The 19,189-nt window shown below is 36.0% G+C and overlaps 1 long non-coding RNA gene across 1 annotated transcript in view; it reads right to left on the reverse strand.

The window, feature by feature from the left end:
- The window catches only part of LOC140524615 (uncharacterized), a 38,967-nt gene extending 22,137 nt beyond the window's left edge, over window positions 1–16,830 (reverse strand). The window contains exon 1 of the long non-coding RNA XR_011973779.1: window positions 16,748–16,830. This is a non-coding gene — a long non-coding RNA (uncharacterized lncRNA). The remainder of the gene's footprint in view (window positions 1–16,747) is intronic.
- Window positions 16,831–19,189: the final 2,359 nt, after the last annotated feature.

A 19,189-nucleotide genomic window follows, 5' to 3' on the forward strand; every position in this document is an offset into this window, starting at 1 on the left:
AAATAGATACCACTTAGCATTGTAAAAAGGCTCAATTTATTCCTGTGCTTTCTGGTGTTTTTAATAGGAATAGGTGTTGTATTTTGTCAAAGACTTTTTCTGCATCTATTGAGATAATCATATAATTTTTTGTCATTTTATAATTTATAGGGTCAATTATGTTTATATTTTTCTTAATATTGAACCAGCTTCAAATTTCTACTTTAAATTCCATCTGGTCATAATGTATGATCTTTGTGATTATATTGCTATAATCTCCTTGTCAGTATTTAATTGAAAAGTTTTTGCATTGGTTTCCATTAAGAAATTGGTCTGTAAATATCTTTCTCTGTTTTTGCTCTCCCTGGTTTGATTATCAGCACCATCTTTATGTCATAAAAGGAATTTGATAGGATTCATTCTTTGCCTATTTTTCAAAATGATTTATATAGTAATTGGGATTAATTGTTCCTTAAATGTTTGGTGAAATTCACTTGTAAGTCCATGTGGTTCTGGGGATTTTTTCTTAGGGAGCTCATTGATGGTTTGTTTCATTTCTTTTTCTAAGATAGAGCTACTTAAGTATTCTCTTTCCTCTTCTGTTAATCTAATCAGTTTATATTTCTTGTAAATATTCGTCCACTTCACTTAGTTTGTCAATTTTACTGGCATATAATTGGACAAAACAATTCCTAATAATTGCTACAGTTTCATCATCATTGGTGGTATATTCACTCTATTCAGTTTTGATAATAGTAATTTGATTTTCTTCTTTTTAAAATCAAATTAACCAATTGTTTATTTTTTTTAATAAAGCCAGCTCCTAGTTTTATCCATTCGTTCAATGTTTTTTAACTTTCAGTTTTATCAATCTCTCCTTTGAGTTTCAAGATTTTCATTTTGCTCTTTAATGGGAAATTTTAATCTGTTATTTTTCTAGGTTTTTTTTTTCAGTTCTATGTCCAATTCATTAATCTGTTCTTTCTCTCTTTTATTGATATATGTATTTCAAGATATACATTTTCCCCTAAGTATTGCTTTTACTATAACTCACAAATTTTGGAATGTTGGGTTGTTGCAATTCTCTTTAATGAAATTATTCATTGTTTCTACAATTTGTTCTTTGACTTACTCATTCTTTAGGATTGGGTTATTTAGTTTCTAATTATCTTTTGGTCTCTGTTTCCATAGCCCTTTATTAAATATAATTTTTATTGCACTGTGATCAGGAAAGAATGCATTTAATATCTCTGCTTTTCTGCATTTGGTTTAGATTTTTATGTACTAATACATGATCAGTTATTATGTAGGTGACATGTACAGCTAATAAAAATCTATACTCTTTTTTAATTTCCATTTGACTTTCTCCAGAGGCCTATCATATCTAATTTATCTAAGATTCTAATAATCTCCTTAACTTCTTTATCATTTATTTTATGGTTAGGTTTATCTAGTCTTGCAAGGAGAAAGTTAATATTCTAATTTTACTGTTTGTTTCCTCCTGTAATTAATTTAACTTTTCCTTTAAGAATTTGTATGTTATGCCATTTATATCATATATGTTTAGTACTGATATTACTTCATTGTTTATGGTGACTTTTAGCAATATGTAGTTTCTCTACTTATGTCTTTTAATTAGATTCTATTTTTAATGTTCTGTGTCACCCTCCACCCATAAGTCACAGATCTCTTTCTGACCTCCTAAGTCGTGCTAGGCTGGAAGTATGTCTAACTTTTGACCTTTTGTTGGCTCTGCCACTCCAGAATTTAATTTGAGGAGTTATTTTAAATTTATTTTGCAGGGGAGTGCTCTGCTGAGTGCTTTCTCTACTTCACCATTTCAGCTCTGTCCTAGGATGTCAAGTCAAGACTAATCTTTGATCTCTGACATACTCACTCAACACCCCTCCCAAATCAGCCCCCATGCTCTGTCAGGCCCATATGACATGGCCCATGAACTTGTGCTCTACTATCAACTCCTCAGTTTCTTTGCTACTGTTATAGTCTCTACCAATATACTTTGCCCCTTTCAATTCATATTAAGTGCCTACTATATGCCAGGCACTCTGCTAAGTGCTATACTTCATCAAGCAGAGGAATACAACTCTTCCTACCCCCTCTCCTTAACCCTTTATGTGGAGGAAGTAGAGGTAGAGATAACTCAATGCTTGTTTACCCTGAAGTGGTAGCGTGATGAACTACAAAAGCTGTCAATCAGAGAACCAAAGAAAAGAGAGAAGGGAGAAGAACAACAGTGGGTAAGAGGGGTACATCAGGCCTTAAAGAAAGAGTATGGGCACCTATCTAGGTCAAATTCTGCAAGTGTGCATACACATACACATGCATCTTTCCAGAAGTCACCTGGGACAGGAACTAAGTCCAGTGAAAAATAAATTCCTAAAAATTGAGGAGACTCAGACAGCTTTGAGGTTTAGCTCTGGGAGATCCATAATTAAAGGGAAAAGGAATCAGAATATGAGTGATAGGAGAATATAATGGAGAAAAGATTGAAATTATCCAAGATATTGGGATGAAGCAAACTTAGTTAAAAACCTTAAACCCAAGCAGATAAATCAAAAGGTAAGCTATTAAAAGAGAAGGGTTAATCACCTCTAGGATATTTAAATGAGTCCAAACAACTCTGAATAAATATTATGGCAAAAACAAAGTTAATACTGGTTGAGGGTAGATGATTTTGCGGATTACCAACAGATCATGGAATCACAACAGGATGTTCACAAATATTTCAAGAGTAATAAGAATTGTGAAAAGAGAATGTATGGTCAATGCAGCAAACGTAATTGGCAGAATAGAAAAACCTATAATTTGTGATGGTCTATCCAAACAAACAGAAGAAAGAACAGCTCATTGGGAATAAAAATGTGCAAAAGTAAAAGAGAATCTGTTAAAAAAAAGAAGCAAAAAGCAATAATATTAAAAGAACACATGTTCTCTATGTAAACAAAGTATGTTGATCTCGACAGGATGCACAGACAACTTAAGCATCATAAGTCTCCCTAAAGAATACAAGTCAAAAAACTTGTGCAGAATGATGCAAGAAGTAATATAATAAAATTATCCAGAATTCCCAAACTTCTGAAAACAGAAAACAACATGCAGAAATTCCAGCAAATGCTTCCAAAAACACAACAAAAACCCATATTAAAAACTACAGGACACATAGTGGCTCAAGTTAATAATTTAAATGACTAACAAGTCAAGTACCAAGAAGAGATACTTTCAAATATATTTGAAAAGAAATTTGAATAACACAAAACTAATCTGCACCCACAAGAAAATGCAAGTAGGAATAAAATAATGTGTTCTGAAGAGCAAAGAAGTTCAAGACGCAACCCAAGCTCAGTCTAATTATGACAAAGATAAGTGTTCAGTAAAATAAAATAATTTAAAACATTCCTATCAAGAAAAAAAAAGATGAGAAGATATTTGGTTTGTAAACACATCAAAAAAATAAAAACAGCTACCAAAGGAAGCACTCTGCCTGTCTCTCTGTGTCTCTCTGTCTCCACCTCTCTCTCTCTCTCTCTCTCTCTCTCTCTCTGTTTCTCTCTTTCCTTCTCATTCTCTGCTTCTTCCCCCAGCCTACTCTCTCTGTGTCTCTCTCCTCCTCCTCCTTTTCTTTTTGTTGTTGTTCTTCTCCTTCCTCTTCTTCTTCTCTTCCTCTTCCTCTTCTTCTCTTCCTCCTCCTTTTCCTCTTTTTCTTCTCTTTCTCCTCCTCTTCTTTCTCCACCTCCCTCTCTCTTGCTTTTCCTGTCACAACAGACCCATCTGATAGCATGTACATTTCATAACCATACTCAGTCCTCCACTTCTTCAGTTAAGTGATGCATTTCCTCATCTCTTCTCTTTGGCCTATAATTTCTTGGTTTATTCCTCTCTGATGCCATTCCTGATCAGAGTCTAGGTCTTCTAGATCTTCTTTTTCTCAGTTCCTCTTATGTGTTGTCTTCCTCATTACAATGGCAGTTAATTGAGGGCACATAGTGTCTTTCCAAGCACTTGGCACAGTGCCTAACACATAGGAACTGCTCAATAAATGTTTGTGGACTTGTTGCCTTGACTTGCTCCTTCATTTATTGTCTTCTCCTTCCTCTAATGAACTATATTGCACAAATATATCCAAGGAAGTGGTGGGAAGGGAAGGAGGGTCTAGAAGTTAGGAAGACATTTAGAGTCGGCTGGGATTTAAGAATTTTATTTAGTAGGTACAGATTTCAGGCAAACACACCTAGGCGCCATGTCAGAAATTTTAAAGTCGTTTCAATGGAACCACTAGAACAGAAGGAAAAAAAATAGTTTAAGAGGGAGCTGAAAACTGCTCCTTGTAAATATCCAGCATAACTTAGAATCAGGTAAACACATTTTTATTTTGACAACTAGAAATCTTTCTTGATCTGTACCTCAGTCTAGTACTTGGTCTCAAAACAATCATTTGAAGAGATCATGAACTTGTAAAAACAGGTTTGAAATGGGAGTTCTTTCTCTGCCCAACCAGAGCATCGTTGCTTTTTATACTTGAACATAAGGCAAGTTGAGAAGCCAGAGGCCCTAGAGTGTTTTATAGACTCCCCTTCCTCTTCAAATTGGCATCATGCTTAGAGTTTTCTAGCCCCCAAATGCCTTCATTGACCACAATTCCCAAGCAGCTCTGCAGGACATCTGCTTATCCCCGTATCATGTGTCAAATTTCATGAAGTTTCATTCAGCCTGCTCCATGCAGCATTCCAAGCTTCCCCAGTGAAAGTGGCAAACCAGCAGTCCTATCCCATCAGCCTTGGACGCCCATTATCCTGAAGCCCTTGCTAGTGATCCCTCCCTCAAATATGTTCTTTGTCCTGAACTTGGCTGCTGGGATTCTCTCTTGGTAATAGACTTAAAGGACTGATTGACTAAAGACTCCAGCTTCTCTCCCACCCTCGCTGGTGGCTCCAGCGAAGCTCTGAGCTGGGTTAAGTCATGGGATTTTGTTTTTTATGAAGTGTGGTTATTTTCAGTGAGCTTTTCAATCATGCCTCTGTAATTTGAAAGCACTTTTGTTCAGGATATGTGGCCTGTTTTATGTAGCCTTATTTGTGGTTGGACTGTTTGCTTTTATATATAATTATGAGGCTAATACCACAAGGAAACGAAAATCTAACCCAAGTTTTGTTTTCCTTGCTAAATTAAAAATGAAATCAAATCTATTTAGCTGTTGCTTAAACAAGGCGGAAAAGCTTGTTGAGGGGAAGGAGCAGGCTAACATCCCCAGAGACTGCTTGAATTCTCTGTGTCTACAAAACCAACCCAAAGAGGCTTTAGTAACTCCAGGCACATATAGTGCTCCTTGCTAGGAGGCCACAAGTATGACCTAGGTAGTTACCTAGGTGGGATAATGACCAGTCTAACTTAGCATTAGGAGGACCTGAGTTTGAATCTTACCACGGAGATTTATTATCTATGTGACCCTAGGTGAGTCATGTAAATCTTTTTAGCCTCAGGACCTTCATCTGTAAAAAGGAGATAATAGCATGTATCTCAAAGAATTACTGAGATTCAAAAAAGATAACATATGTAGAGTGTTTTGTAAACCTTAGAGCTCTAAATAAATGGTGTTTCTGAGATGAAAATGGAACTCTCCAGGTTTCATCCCAGGTCTCCTACTGTAATGTTAATTAGAGTTAAAGAGTTAAAGATCTTCCCCATCCATTAATAGGCCTCAGGAGGAGCCCTTTAAGGGAAGCTTGATTAGGGGAGACTTGTTTTGTAGGAGGGCCCATATCTTTTGCTAATTAATGAGGCACTTGGTCACATGGGTGGTGCCCTCTGGCTCTGAAAAGTATATATATGTATGTGTGTGTGTGTGTGTGTGTATACACATACATATACATATATACATATACTCTGAGGTGAGGTTTTGCTTTGGGGTCTTAGAAGAAGGTTCTAGTGCCAGGTGAGACTCTGGGTAACTGTGACCCCCCCCCAAACCCCTCCCCCCAAATGTTGGTGCTTCTCTCTCTGGGAGTTTGTATGTATGTAATGGTCACACAGCTGGATCTGAATGTGCTGATCTGTGATGTATGTATTGTACATGCTGAGACAATTGGAAGCCCTGTCTGTTGGTCTTTATTTCTCTGCTTATGTTTTCTCTTTTGGTGAATGTAATTAAAGTAGATTGTTGACCCCTCAAAAGTTGCTTTCCTTTTAGAAATGCAGATCTATGAACCAGTACAGCAGTCTCTCCTGTGTATGCTGGGGAGCTTGCTGCTACACCTACCTGGGACAGAACTGGAGCTAGGAGAGTTTCTATCCTATGTAAAAGCTATCTTCTTACATCTTCCCACTCCTTCTACTCTTGGGAACCATTAACAAGAGTATACATGAATTCGTTACATTGAAAGTTGAAAGTACATTATTCTGTGTCTCTATCTGTGTTTAATCAATCAGTCAACATTTATTAAATGTCTGCTGTGTGTCAGGTACTGTGCTAAGTACTGAGGATATGGAAAAAGACAAACAATCTAAGGGAGAAGTAAAATGCAAACAAATTGTATAAACTAAGCTATGTAAAACAAGGTAAATAGAAAATAATTAACAGAGAAAATTAACAGGGGTTGGGGAAGCTTCCTGTAGAAGGTGAGATTTTAGTTGGGATTTAAAGGAAGTCAGAGAGGTCAGTATTTGGAGTGGAAGATGAAGAATGTTCCAGTTATGGTATACAGTCAGAAAATATTTAGAGCAGAGAAGTGAGTGTCTTTTTGATGGAACAGACAGAAAGTCAATGCACTGGGTGAAAGACTCTTACCCATTGGGGAGTAGGGCATAAGAATCTGGAAAAGTAGGAAGGGACTAAATTGTGATGGGCTTTGAATGCCAAACAAAACATTTTATATTTGGTCCTGGAGGCAATGAGAAGGTACTAAAGCTTATTGAGTAGGAGATGAGGGGGGCCAATACAATATCAGACTTGCATTTTAGAGAAAACACTTCAGTGGCTGAAGTGGGGAGAGACTTGAGGCTGGTAGACTCACCAGCAACTACTTCAGTAATCAAGACATGAGGTGATAAAGGTCTGGACCAGAGAGGTGGCAGTGTCAAAAGGGAGAAGAGATGTTGTTATTTAATCATTTGTTAGTCATTTCTGACTCATTGTGACCCCACACTTGGGGTTTTCTTGACAGAGATACTGTAGTGATGTGCCATTTCCTTCTTCAGTTCATTTTACAGATGAGGAACTGAGGCAGAGTTAAGTGACTACCCATGGTCCCATAGATAGTAAGTAAAAGTAGTAGAAGCCAGATTTGAAGTCAGAAACTCTTATCTACTCTACCACCACAATATTTCTTGTAAGAGATGTTGCAAAGATGAAATCAATGTGCCTTGGAAACAGCTTGGAAGGGAGTGGGGAGGGAGAGTGAAAGATAGCATGGAATCCAGGATAACTTCTAGGTTGGGAACTTGAGGGACTGGGAGAAGGGTGTTGTCTTCCACAGAAACAGGGAAGATGGGGAGGGGGGTAGTTAAGGACTTGTTTTGACAGTTCTGATTTCTTTTGGTCTTGTTTTTTCTTTCTATTAATGTGGTTATTGTGTAAATTAGGAGTTTAGCACAGAGGAAAGTCACCTTCAGAGTTGAGAATTTCTGGGTTCAAGACCCACATCTGGAAAGTACTAATTGTATGGTCCTGTGAAGTCACCTAACTTTTCAGTATTTTGGGCCATATTTTAGAATTAGAAGTTGTAGAGAAAGTCCAAGTTGCAGAGAATTGATCTCAGTGCAGATCAGAAGGTGCTGACTTATGTTGGTGAAGGAAATTTCCTCATCTGGGAGTTCCTGGAGTTTCTATACCAATGAAATCACAGGTCTGTTCTCCAACCACATTGTATCAATTATTCTCTTGATTCTGCTTACTTTTCCCTTAATCTTACAAGACTTCTCATAATCCTTTGAATTTTTCATATTTAATTTTTGTTTGTTTTTTGCGCTGGACCTATGTTTCCATATATAGCCAACTCAGAAGGAAACTCCCACTACTGATGTAAATTTTCCATTAAATTCATACAATTCACTTTGTTCAGTTATTCTCCAATTGGCGGACATCCACTTTGTTTCCACAAAATATGCTGCTGTATTTTGTATACATATGGGATCTCTCCCTCTGTCTTTAAGCATACTGGGGCATTTGGAACTTACAGAGTAGTGACATTCCTAGTATAATTCCAAATTGTTTTCCAAAGGAGTTGGACCAAATTACAGCTTTCCCCATCTCCCCATAACTCCTCCAACAAAGACCATTTTGGCCTTTTGTCAGGTTTTCAAATCCATGGTTCCAGGTTGATATTATTCAATGTCTCCCGTACCTTTTCTATATTCTCCAAAGTGAGCTTCTCTTTGATATCACAGTGGGCTCCTTAAGGAAAAATCAAGTCTCTTCTCTTTCTTTATCAACAGTCCTACTCATGACTTCTTCTGCCATTTCCTTTGTACTATACCCTCAAAATAAAAGTCACTTACTATTCATTGAAAATGTTTTTTGGTGCCATTTTGATGGGAAATATACTGTCTCCTGTCACATAATCATCAGAAAAATAGCCTTGAGAGAGATTATATCCATCTTTCTTGGATCCAATGACTCCTTCCATTTTGGTCCTTTGCCCTATGTCTATCCTACTGGCATCTTTCTTCACTGTGTGGTTAACTGATTATAGCCCTCAATAACTGGAATATAAGCAGGCTGTTTTTCCTGGATCCATGAATCTTGCCAGTTTGGAGAACAGTCTCTCTCTTCCTTCTTGAGTTTACTTTCTAAGTCACTTTCTTGTCATTAAGTGAATTGGGAGGACAGTATTTTTCAGGGAGATTCCATCTTCAAATTTCTTTTTACTTTTCTACCTGATTCCATTTCTCTGCTTCATTCACTTTCCCTTTTCCTACTCTACAGTGTTCTTCACATTCATTTGTCTCTTTAGTAAGCTTTGCTCCCACTTCTTCTAACCTAGATGACTTTAGGTTTTAGAGAAGTATATTCCCTATAAATCCTCATGGATAGGACTGAAGGGGATTCTCATTTCCTGACTCTCCCCCCATTCCTTGCCTTATCCATAGGAATTTGTGAGCTCTTACTCTATACCTACTCTGGCTGTTTCACTAATAGGGAATGGTATGGAGGCACATATTTTAAATCTTTTCTATGAGTTCAGGTACTTCCTTCGACTCCCTGAACTATTTCTCCATCATGAAGCTTCTGGGTGTCTTGAATATAAAGAATATTCTTGTATTCTCATAGATTTGATAAAGTTCTTTATATATTTGAGATATAAAACCTTTATCTGAGAAACTAAAAATTTCCCCAATTTCTATTTTACTTCTGATCTTGGAAACATTTGTTTTATTTATATAAAATACTTTTTAATTAAATGTAATCAAAATCATCCATTTTATACCTCACACTGCTCTTTATCTCTTTTTTGTTCATAAATTGCTTTCCTATCTGCAAATCTAATAGGTAATATGTTCCATGTTCTTTAAATTTTCTTGTAATATTTCGTTATACCTAGGTCATGTATGAAAAATTTATAATGACATGGGAAAACACTTTAAATCATTATTGATTAGAAAAATACAAAAAGAACAACTCTCAGGGATTATTTTACACCTATCTGAATGGCTAAAATGATTGGAGGGGAAAGCAGCAAGTGTGGAAAAAATGGGACACTAATTCACTGTTGGTGGAATTGTGAACTAATCTAACCATTTTGGGGATCAATCTGTAATTATGCCCAAAGAGTTATTAAGCTGACTGTACCCTTTGACTAGCAATACCACTACCAGGTCTGTTTCCAAAGGTGATTAGAGAAAAAGGAAAAGAACTTATATGTCCTAAAATATTTATAGCAACTCTCTTTGTGGTGGCAAAGAAGTGAAAACTATGGGGATACCTATCAACTGGGGAATGGTTGAGCAAGTTGTGGTATATGATTATGATGGAACACTACTGTGTTGTAAGAAATGATGAGCCTGTTGATTTTAGAAAAACATGGATAGACTTACACAAAATAATGAGTGCAATGAGCAGGACCAAGAGAATGTCACGTGTAGTAATACCAATATTGTTTCAAGGACAACATTGAGAGACTAAATAATTTTAAATGTTATAAATATCCAAGTTAATTACAAAGGACATATGAAAGAAGATGCTATCTCTATCCAAAGAAAGAACTGAAAAATAGAAGTGTGTATAGAAGAATGATTTTACATATACACTTGTATGCATGCATACATACATGCACATTTGTTTCTAAGGGTAGCCATCTTTGGGGTGGGAGGGAAGGGAAGAAAAAAAAGAAAGCTGCATGATAGCTCTATTGTATATTTCAAAGGAGCAGGAACTTGTACACAATAGATTTGTAGTTTCGTGTACAATCACCTTTTTAAAAAATTCTACTATGTAATGGAAAATGGTTCAATTTAACTGTCAGATAGGATATGTTCAGGAGATTTGTAAAAGACAAAATTGAAAATGAAGTTCAGAGTCAGATTGTAGTAGTCACTGGATACCAAGCTATGACATGTCTACTTTCAGGCCACTGAAACCTACCATAAAGCTTGGATAGACAATAGTAACACACAAATTCATGTGCTGAAAGATTTTTGGCCAACGGGGAAGATAATGACCACACAGAGACAGAAGGCATTTTACTCTGTGACTGGTTACTAAATAGCAGGTGTCTCGATGACTCTTTTATCCCCATATAACTTGAAACCTGAGCTAATTGTTTTTTAGTTTCTTGTGTGAAAAAAGACAGTGATCATTGATAGACAGCCTGCTCTGCCTTTCCTGGGTTGGCACAGTGGGACCAATTGTTCCTTTTCCTGTGGTTCTCTGGGTCTTGTGACCTGAAGTCAAATCCTTCCATGTGATACCCAAAAGTGCCATGACAGCAAGTTATGTTAATACTTTTGCCCTCCTAAGAGGAAAATGTTAAGGAAAATGCTTCTGCTAATTCTTTCCAATAGCTCTTTTACACTTGATTGTAGCCTGTTTTATTTCCTTAGATGGAAAGAATATCCATTAGTTCACAAGTGTGATCTACTGCATATTAAGTCAAGGGGCTTATACCCAGTTGTGTTTGGGTTTGTTGAACTCCAACAAAATAAAGTCAGACTCATCAAAGTCCATTTTTCTCAATGATTTCGCCCCTCATAATTATAAAATTCCTTTTCATGTCAAAGAAATGCAATCCTTATATATCTGATTCATTTACCCTTCAGTTACTGAAATTATTTTGCAAGTCATTTCATGTCTTCTCTCTTAGGAAAAGGAAGCTACATTGTGCATGGATCGGGTAATGACCAAGCTCCAACACTTGGGAATGGTTCAAAGCCCCAAAATGATCAGGCCTCAATGGGCACAAAGCTCCAAGAAGTAAGACTCTGTTAATAGTAACTGTTCATTCTTTTAAGATCCCATGATTCTTTGAAGGAGTGATTCAGCAAGAGTAATTGCATTGGCTTTTTTGAAAAAGTCATCTTCAAAGCCGATTTACCAGCACAATTAAACTGAGGTGCACAGGCATTCTGGTAATGAAATATGAGACCAATCAAAATTTCCTTGGCTCTAAGCTTTGTTACAGATTCAGAATTGGACTCTGGCTAGAGTGGGGAGGGTGGATGTCTCTGTCCACAGTTCCTGAGGTTTGTCAATGTTTCAGCATGGCTCAGTTTGGTTTTAGTCCCACTCAAGAGAACCAGATAGATTAGAGTGGCTTTCTTAGGAAGCTGGGCTGAAATGGGTTTGGAGTAAGCACTCTAAGTTTGAGTTTCAGAGTTTATCTCTTTGGTTTCAAATACAATCTATTTCAGACTTAGTTCTGGTGTATGATTTGTGAGTTGATTTCTTTCTTCCCTCAAAAAGTATTTCCTGTGATTCCTAAACTGACTATCTCCACCCACCCTAACTTTTCATTCTCATTTTAATCGCCCAGGTATCCACCACCTCACATGCCATTTCTTTGTGGATGAGAATCCCAAACTTCGTAAAATGAAAGCTGAGTACTAGATGATCTCTAAGATCCCTACCAGCTCTACCTCTATGGCAAAGCAAAGTCATCTTGTTATGAGACAAGTCACCAATAAATCCTATAAATATTTGGATTATAAGATTGGCTCACTAGGGTAACCTTCTGTGCCTTCAAAGAACAAAGTGAGTAGTTCAGAAGAATGGATAACTAAGAGACAACTCATTAACTACATCGTGATAGGGTAAGGAAATAATGACTAAAGGATGGTGAAAAAAGCTTACTGCTGAACCTTTAGCTGTCAGGTTTATTTTTCCCATGCCAATTCTATTTGTCATTGCAATGGAACAAGTCTGAAGAATTTAAGTTGCTGATAGCACATTTGTGTCGAGCATATTCATCCAGTAATGGTCAGAGAAAAAAAGTGACCAGTAGTGGTAGTTGGTGACTCTTTGTTGAGGGGAACTGAGAAGGATTGAGGCAGATATTCATCAAGGCAATAACAACATATATAGGTTTATTGTATTGTAAGGGGATAAATCCATGTTATGACAACAACCTCATAAATGTTTCAGAAAAGAAAGACATATTTGGGAAATGAAAAGTTTATTTAGAAGATGGTGCCTAAGAATAGGATTTGGATTTTAGGATCAGTGCTTAAAATTCAGAAATGACAGATTCCTAGAAGACCCAGGATGGAACATACCTAATAACGGTTGGTATGAATATACTTGCCTAGGATCTTGCAAAACTAATGAAAACCACTTCAAGCAGAAACGAAATGGGGAGAAAGAAAATTGCCTATGTAATTTGCCAAGCTGAATATCAAAAAGAGAATCTATAATGAAGGAAGGAAGAATAATAGTAGAGACAACTGACAGGAGAGGAAACCCAAGAAAGAAATATATAATAAAATTTATGCCTTCTGATGTCTATAAACATGTGTATATGCTATGAATAATAAGAAAGATGAACTAGAGATCCCAGAAAGGCAGTAAAAGGGGCAACTCACTGTGAAGAGGGGACATGCACCTCAACAATGGTGTGGAGAATAGTCTAATCATGAGTACAGTTGTGCTGGGAGAGGGGGAGGACTAGCTCATCCATGTGGGTAGTAGGAAAGGCAGATCCAGGAAAAGAGACCCTGAGGGTTCACTGACCCAGGAGACAGGAGGTCCAGTGACTTGTATAGTCAGTCAGCTCCTGAGAAGAAATAAACATTCCTAGGCAGGACTATCTACACCCAAGGTTGTCACTCTGGGGACAAAGCCTGATTGACCCATACTGATTATAAATGTCACTGCAGTTTTATGGGATAAAAGCCATGACATGGACCTAGAGGACTATACTTTATTCAAAAGTTAAAGACAAGTTAAAAGAAAGGAGTAGTAGTAGTGCAGAGTTTCATTGAATATCAAGAAAATACATTCACATGAGAAAACCTAAGAACCTGAGGAGTGAAACATCATTGAGGGGACTTGGGTCAAGAGCAATGGAGACGGGAACAGATGTAATATTGTCACCATAGTATACCATAGAACATGTGGAAAGTAATAGGAAATAGAGGGGAATTTCAGGAATCTGAATTTCCTGATTTTCATGAATTTCAGAATTTACTACCAGCATAGCTAAGAGGCATGATATGATACTGGCAAAGAATATCAGTCATCTAGCCATCTGCTAGAGCTCTCCAAATAACAGAAGCAGAGAAAATAATGATAATGCAAGAAAATTTCATCCTTCAAAAGGGAGAACTAACAAGGGACAATTCCATTTTAGATCCAATTTTCACTTACCAAGAAGAATTGGTTGCTGTGTGGAAGTAATAAAAAATCTCTTGTTAGTGGAGAGAGAGAAAGGGAATCAGTCTGTCTTAGAATTCATCCTAGACAAATAGAAGAAATGTCAGAAATAATTTCATATGTACCTTAGATTCCAATAGGACAGATTCTAAAATGTTTAGAGGAAGAATGGGTACAGTAGCATCCCATGTACTAAAATTCTACAGAGGAAGTGAAGGCAGGACCCTTGTCTACTGTAAAGAAACTCTTATGACTAGCCATTATGATGAAACAATGAGAGACAATTTCACTGAAGGAAAAAGGAAGGGGGAGGAGTTTCCTCAAGGGACCAATGTTGAAGGAGAAGAAACTCATCAATCAATTTAGATTTTTTAAAAGACATGTACAGAAAATAGAAACAAGAGTATTCAGTTGAGACTGAATACAAAAATATGGCAGAGTCCTCTAAGAACAGTGTTAGCAATACTCAAGATCAGAGCAAGCAGTGTCTGACAAAGAAAGTGAAGGCTGACCAAAACGGATGGTTTTTGGAGAGAAAGAAATATAGCTGCTCAAGTCTTTTTGCTGATCTTGAAGAATGATCTTGCAAAAATGGCTAAAAGAGATTTGGTACAAAAAAATTGCTGGAAAAACTAAGAAATAATGTAGAAACCCTTCATGAATTCATTCATGTCAGTAGACACAGATGAATTACATCCATGGATGCTAAAAAGTACTGGTAGATGCGATTATTGACCCACTATTGGGGATCTTGGAAGTGATTATACAGAATAGAAATGTAATACATGAATCAAAAAAAAGTAAACATTATACTTATTTGAATAAAAGGAAGGAAAATTAAGCTTTCACACTAGAGGATAGTAAACTTGACATATTTCTGGAGATATGTGACAAAATATTATTAAAGGTATAGTTAGTGAAATCTATAAATCGATGATCACAAGGCACAGGCAGAGTTCATAGCTTTAGCAACAACAAGTCACACCATATAAATAGTTTCCTTTGTTGATAGGCGTACCATATTAGTAGATGATGGAAATGTTGTTGATATAGTTTAAATGTAAAATATTGTCCTTTCATATGAACAGTTTAGTGCTAGAAGGGACAGAAAATGTGCTTTTCTATAAAGAAAAATAAACTGCCAAAGGCTATAAGATAGTGACTCTTTCAAAGATGATAAGCCTAAAAAAGAGTAGGGGAAATACTTTGGCTTGAGAAAATACTGCTACAAATATCTCTTTGAGGAAATATAACTTTCAGTTTGGATTTGATCAGTTTGGGGCAGAAAATGATCAGAATAAATATATAAGAAAAATGATCTTGTAAAGGATGTAGAGTGATAAATCATTTGTATGTAAAGTTTGATAGTTTAAAGGAGAAAAGAGAAAAAATTATTACTTATTAAAATTTGATAATAATGACAGCATAATGACACAGAATATGACAGAGGACTGTTTAGAGGTCTGATTAATGGATAGTTTTAGGATATTGTGGTCTGCCAGAAAGATAAAGAAAAGGGAAAAACATAGAATTGGACAAATTGCTAAAAGAAACTAAAGCTAAAAAACCCCTCATGACATCTTTTAAATGGGATTGCTAAAGAATATACATATTTCTCAGTATTCCACGGATTTGTAGAAAAATTGATCAGGTATTACAGTGCCAAGATATTGCAAAAGGCAGAAATAACAAACACAAATCCTTTATAGACTAAAATCTAATAAAAATAGAAATAATTTCTCACGGAACACAAACAAAAGACACAGACCCAAATGTGCACTTAACAATAAATTCTAAATAATAAGTGAGTCAAAGAACAATTCAGAGAAACAATAATTATGTGAAAACTGGTTATGATGAAACAACATACCAAAATTTATGGGATGCTACTTAAAGCAATCTTCATTATTTCTTCATAATGCTAAAGCAATTCCCTCACCCATATAGCTTTAAAAACAATCATTAAGAAAATAAAAAGGAGATAAATAAACTAAATATTAATTTTTAAATAGAAAGGGAAAAATTCAAAATAGCCCTAAAAGGCAGATATTAAAAATTAAAGGGGAAATAAATACACTGGAAACAAAAAAACCCCAAAGAAATGATAAATAAATCTGAAAGCTAGTCCTTTGAAAGGATAACAAAGTTGATTAACTCTTAGCCAACCTGATCAAAAGGAAAAGGAAAGAAAATAAAATCAACAAAAGAGTAGAATGAAACAAAACTGGAAGCAAAAGAAGAATGATCAGAAACTCTTTTGAAAAGTTAAATATTAACAAACTCAAGAAAGGAGAAATAGAAGAAAACTTTCAAAAATATAAAATAGCTGTAGCAATAGAGGTCTTAAACAATCCAATGTGACAAAAGGAAATAGAACTAGTTGTAAAAGCACTGTACAAGGACTGGGATGGAAGGCGGTGGGGAGATGGGTGCTGAGAAATTCTGATTTTGATAGATTTACAAGAGAATTCTATCAAACTTTTAAAGAACTATTAGTACCAACATTACAAAAGTTACTCTCAAAAACCAAAGAAAGCAAGCACTCTCCCAGACTCCTTTTATGAGGCAAATATAGTCCTAATTCTTAAACCATGGAAAGACAAACCAAAAAAGAATTATAGAATAAAATAATTAATGGACAAAAATTTTCAAAATCAAAATAAAATTCTGTCAGAAGGGCTACAACTATTACTCCAAGAATATGCATATTTCTCAGCATTACATGAGTTTTTAGAAACATTGACCATGTATTATGGTGCCAAGATATTACAATTAAATGTAAAAAGACAACAATAGTAAGCAAAAATCCTTCACAGATTAAAACATAATGAAAATAGAAATAAGTTCAGGGAGCACAAACAAAAGACAGAGACCCAAATGTGCATTTAACAATAAAGTCTAAATAATAAGTGAATCAAAGAACAAATCATAAAAACAATACTTATTTGTGACCTCTCCCTGCTCCATCAGATTCCCTGGTATTGATTTATTCCCTGGCAGCAAGGCATGGAGCTTCCTCTGAGCAGACATCCATATCTTGTATTTTTATTTTGCAGAGGGAGGCAGAGGCTTTTCAGCCTGTATCAAGGCCAAAAAGCCAAGTGGAAAATCTGACTTCTCAATCGGTTTGTGCCCTGAAGTATGAGCTTTGCTTGGCCATAGGGCTAAAGACATAGAAGAGAGCCAAGAAGCTGAACAACTGACCCCTTTCATGTAAAGCTCTTGACCCATATTCCTCAGGGCTGGCAGTAGGATTTATTGAGTGCTGACAGGGTGCTCTGCACTGTACAGAATTCAGGCAAAGAAAGAAGCTCTACTCAGGAGGCCAGGACATGAAAACATTAAAAATAAAATTACTTTGCTTTGCTTGCTTTGTGTGTCAAGTTTCTACTGCATCTACGTGACAAGAGACAGATGTGTGGATGATTCCCAAAGGCAGCTGAAATGTCACCATCTAATGAAGCATTCAATAAATCGTCCTAGAGAAGTCTTTGTAATGAGCTGTAGTCACCATGGCATAGTGGGCTCAGAATCAGGAAGACCCAGTCAGTCAGTTAGCATTTATTAAATATCTACTGTGTGCTAGGCTGGAAATACACTAAAAAGCAAAAATCCATTCCTGCTTTCAAGGATCTCACAGTCTAATAGGAGAGACACCGTGCAAACTAGGTATAAACAAAGTATAGATGGGATAAACTGGGCAATAGGAAGGCACTAAGATTAGAGAGGGCTATGGAAGGTTTCTTACAGAAAATGAAGCTTTAGCTGATGCTTGAAAGAATCCAGGGAAGCTAGGAGACAGCAATAAGATAGAGGGGAGTTCCAAGAACAGGGTACAGTCAATGAAAGTGCCCATTTGGGAGATGGAGCTTCATGTAGAGGAGCAACAAGTAGGCCAGTATCACTTGAGTGCCTCTGGAGGATCACTGGAGTATGTGGAGAGGAGTAAAATGTAATAAGGCTGGAAGGATAGGAGGGGACCAGGTCATAAAAGGCTGTAAAAACTAAATAGAATTTTGTATTAGATCCTGTATGTGATAAAGAAGCCACTAGAGTTTATTGAATGAGTGAGGAGGGAGATGTTAAAATGGCCAGACATACTTTAGGAAAATCGATTTGTTCGTTTTTAGAAATTATTATTTATTTATTTTAACATTAAAAAAATTTGAGCTCCAAAATCACTCCTTTCCTTCAGTCCCTTCTCCACCCACTGAGAAGGCAAGCTGTTGATATCAACAATACATATGAAATCATGCAAAACATATTTCCATATTAACCATGTTGCAAAAAAAGGCAAGAAAAATAAAGTGAATAAAATGTAATTCAATTTTATTTCAAATCTCATTAGTTCTCTCTCTGGAGAGAGAGTTCTTCATTAGTTCTTCAAAATTATTTTAGATCATTTTTTTCTTCAGAATAGATAAGTCTTTCACAATTGGTCATCATTGTAGTATTGCTATTACTGTATACAATGTTCTCCTGGTTCTGCTCACTTAATTTTGCATCAGTTTATATATCTTCTCAGGATTTTCTGAAACCATCCTCCTCATTTCTTATGGTACAATGGTACTACATCACAATCATATATCATAACTTGTTCAGTCAACTAGCGAGCATCCCTTAAATTTCTAACTCTTTGCCACCAGAAGAAGAGCTATCATAAATATTTTTGTACTTATAGGACGTTTTCCTTCTTCTTGGAACTCTTTGAGATGCAGATCTAGTAATGATATTGCTGGGATAAAGAATATGCAGTTCTATGCCCTTTGGATATAGTTCCAATTGTTCTCCAGAATGGTTGAACAAGCTCACAACTCTACCATGTAGTTTTCTATATCCTCTCCAGTATTTGTCCTTTTGCTTTCTGTAAGGTTGGCAATTCTGATAAGGGTGAGGTGGTACCTGAGTTGTTTTAAGTTGTACTTCTCTAATCAACAGTGATTTAGAACATTTTTCACATCAGTATTAATGATTTTGATTTCTTCTTCTGAAAACTGCCTGTTCATGTGCTTTGACCATTTATCAACTGGGGAGAAGGTTTTATTTTTTTATAAATTTGATTCAAGTCCCTATATATTTGAGAAATAAGATCTTTATAGGAGAAACTTGCTGTAAATAAAAATTCCCCACTTTCCTGTTTTCCTTCTAATTTTGGCTGCATTGGTTTTGTTTGTATAAAAAATATTTTAATTTCATATAGTCAAAATGATCTATTTTACTTGGGAAGATCAATTTGACAGCTCAGTAAAGGATGCATTGTATACAAACTCTTGATCTGACATGGTTAAATCATTCCACCTAGAAATGAGGAAATTTCCATGACTGATTGTTTATGTAGCAATGAGATGGTTGATAATTGATTGACAGGAAAAATCTCAAGGAACTTTCCTCTTT

Source organism: Notamacropus eugenii, chromosome 1 (assembly GCF_028372415.1).
Source record: "Notamacropus eugenii isolate mMacEug1 chromosome 1, mMacEug1.pri_v2, whole genome shotgun sequence".
NCBI classification, from domain to species: Eukaryota; Metazoa; Chordata; class Mammalia; order Diprotodontia; family Macropodidae; genus Notamacropus; species Notamacropus eugenii.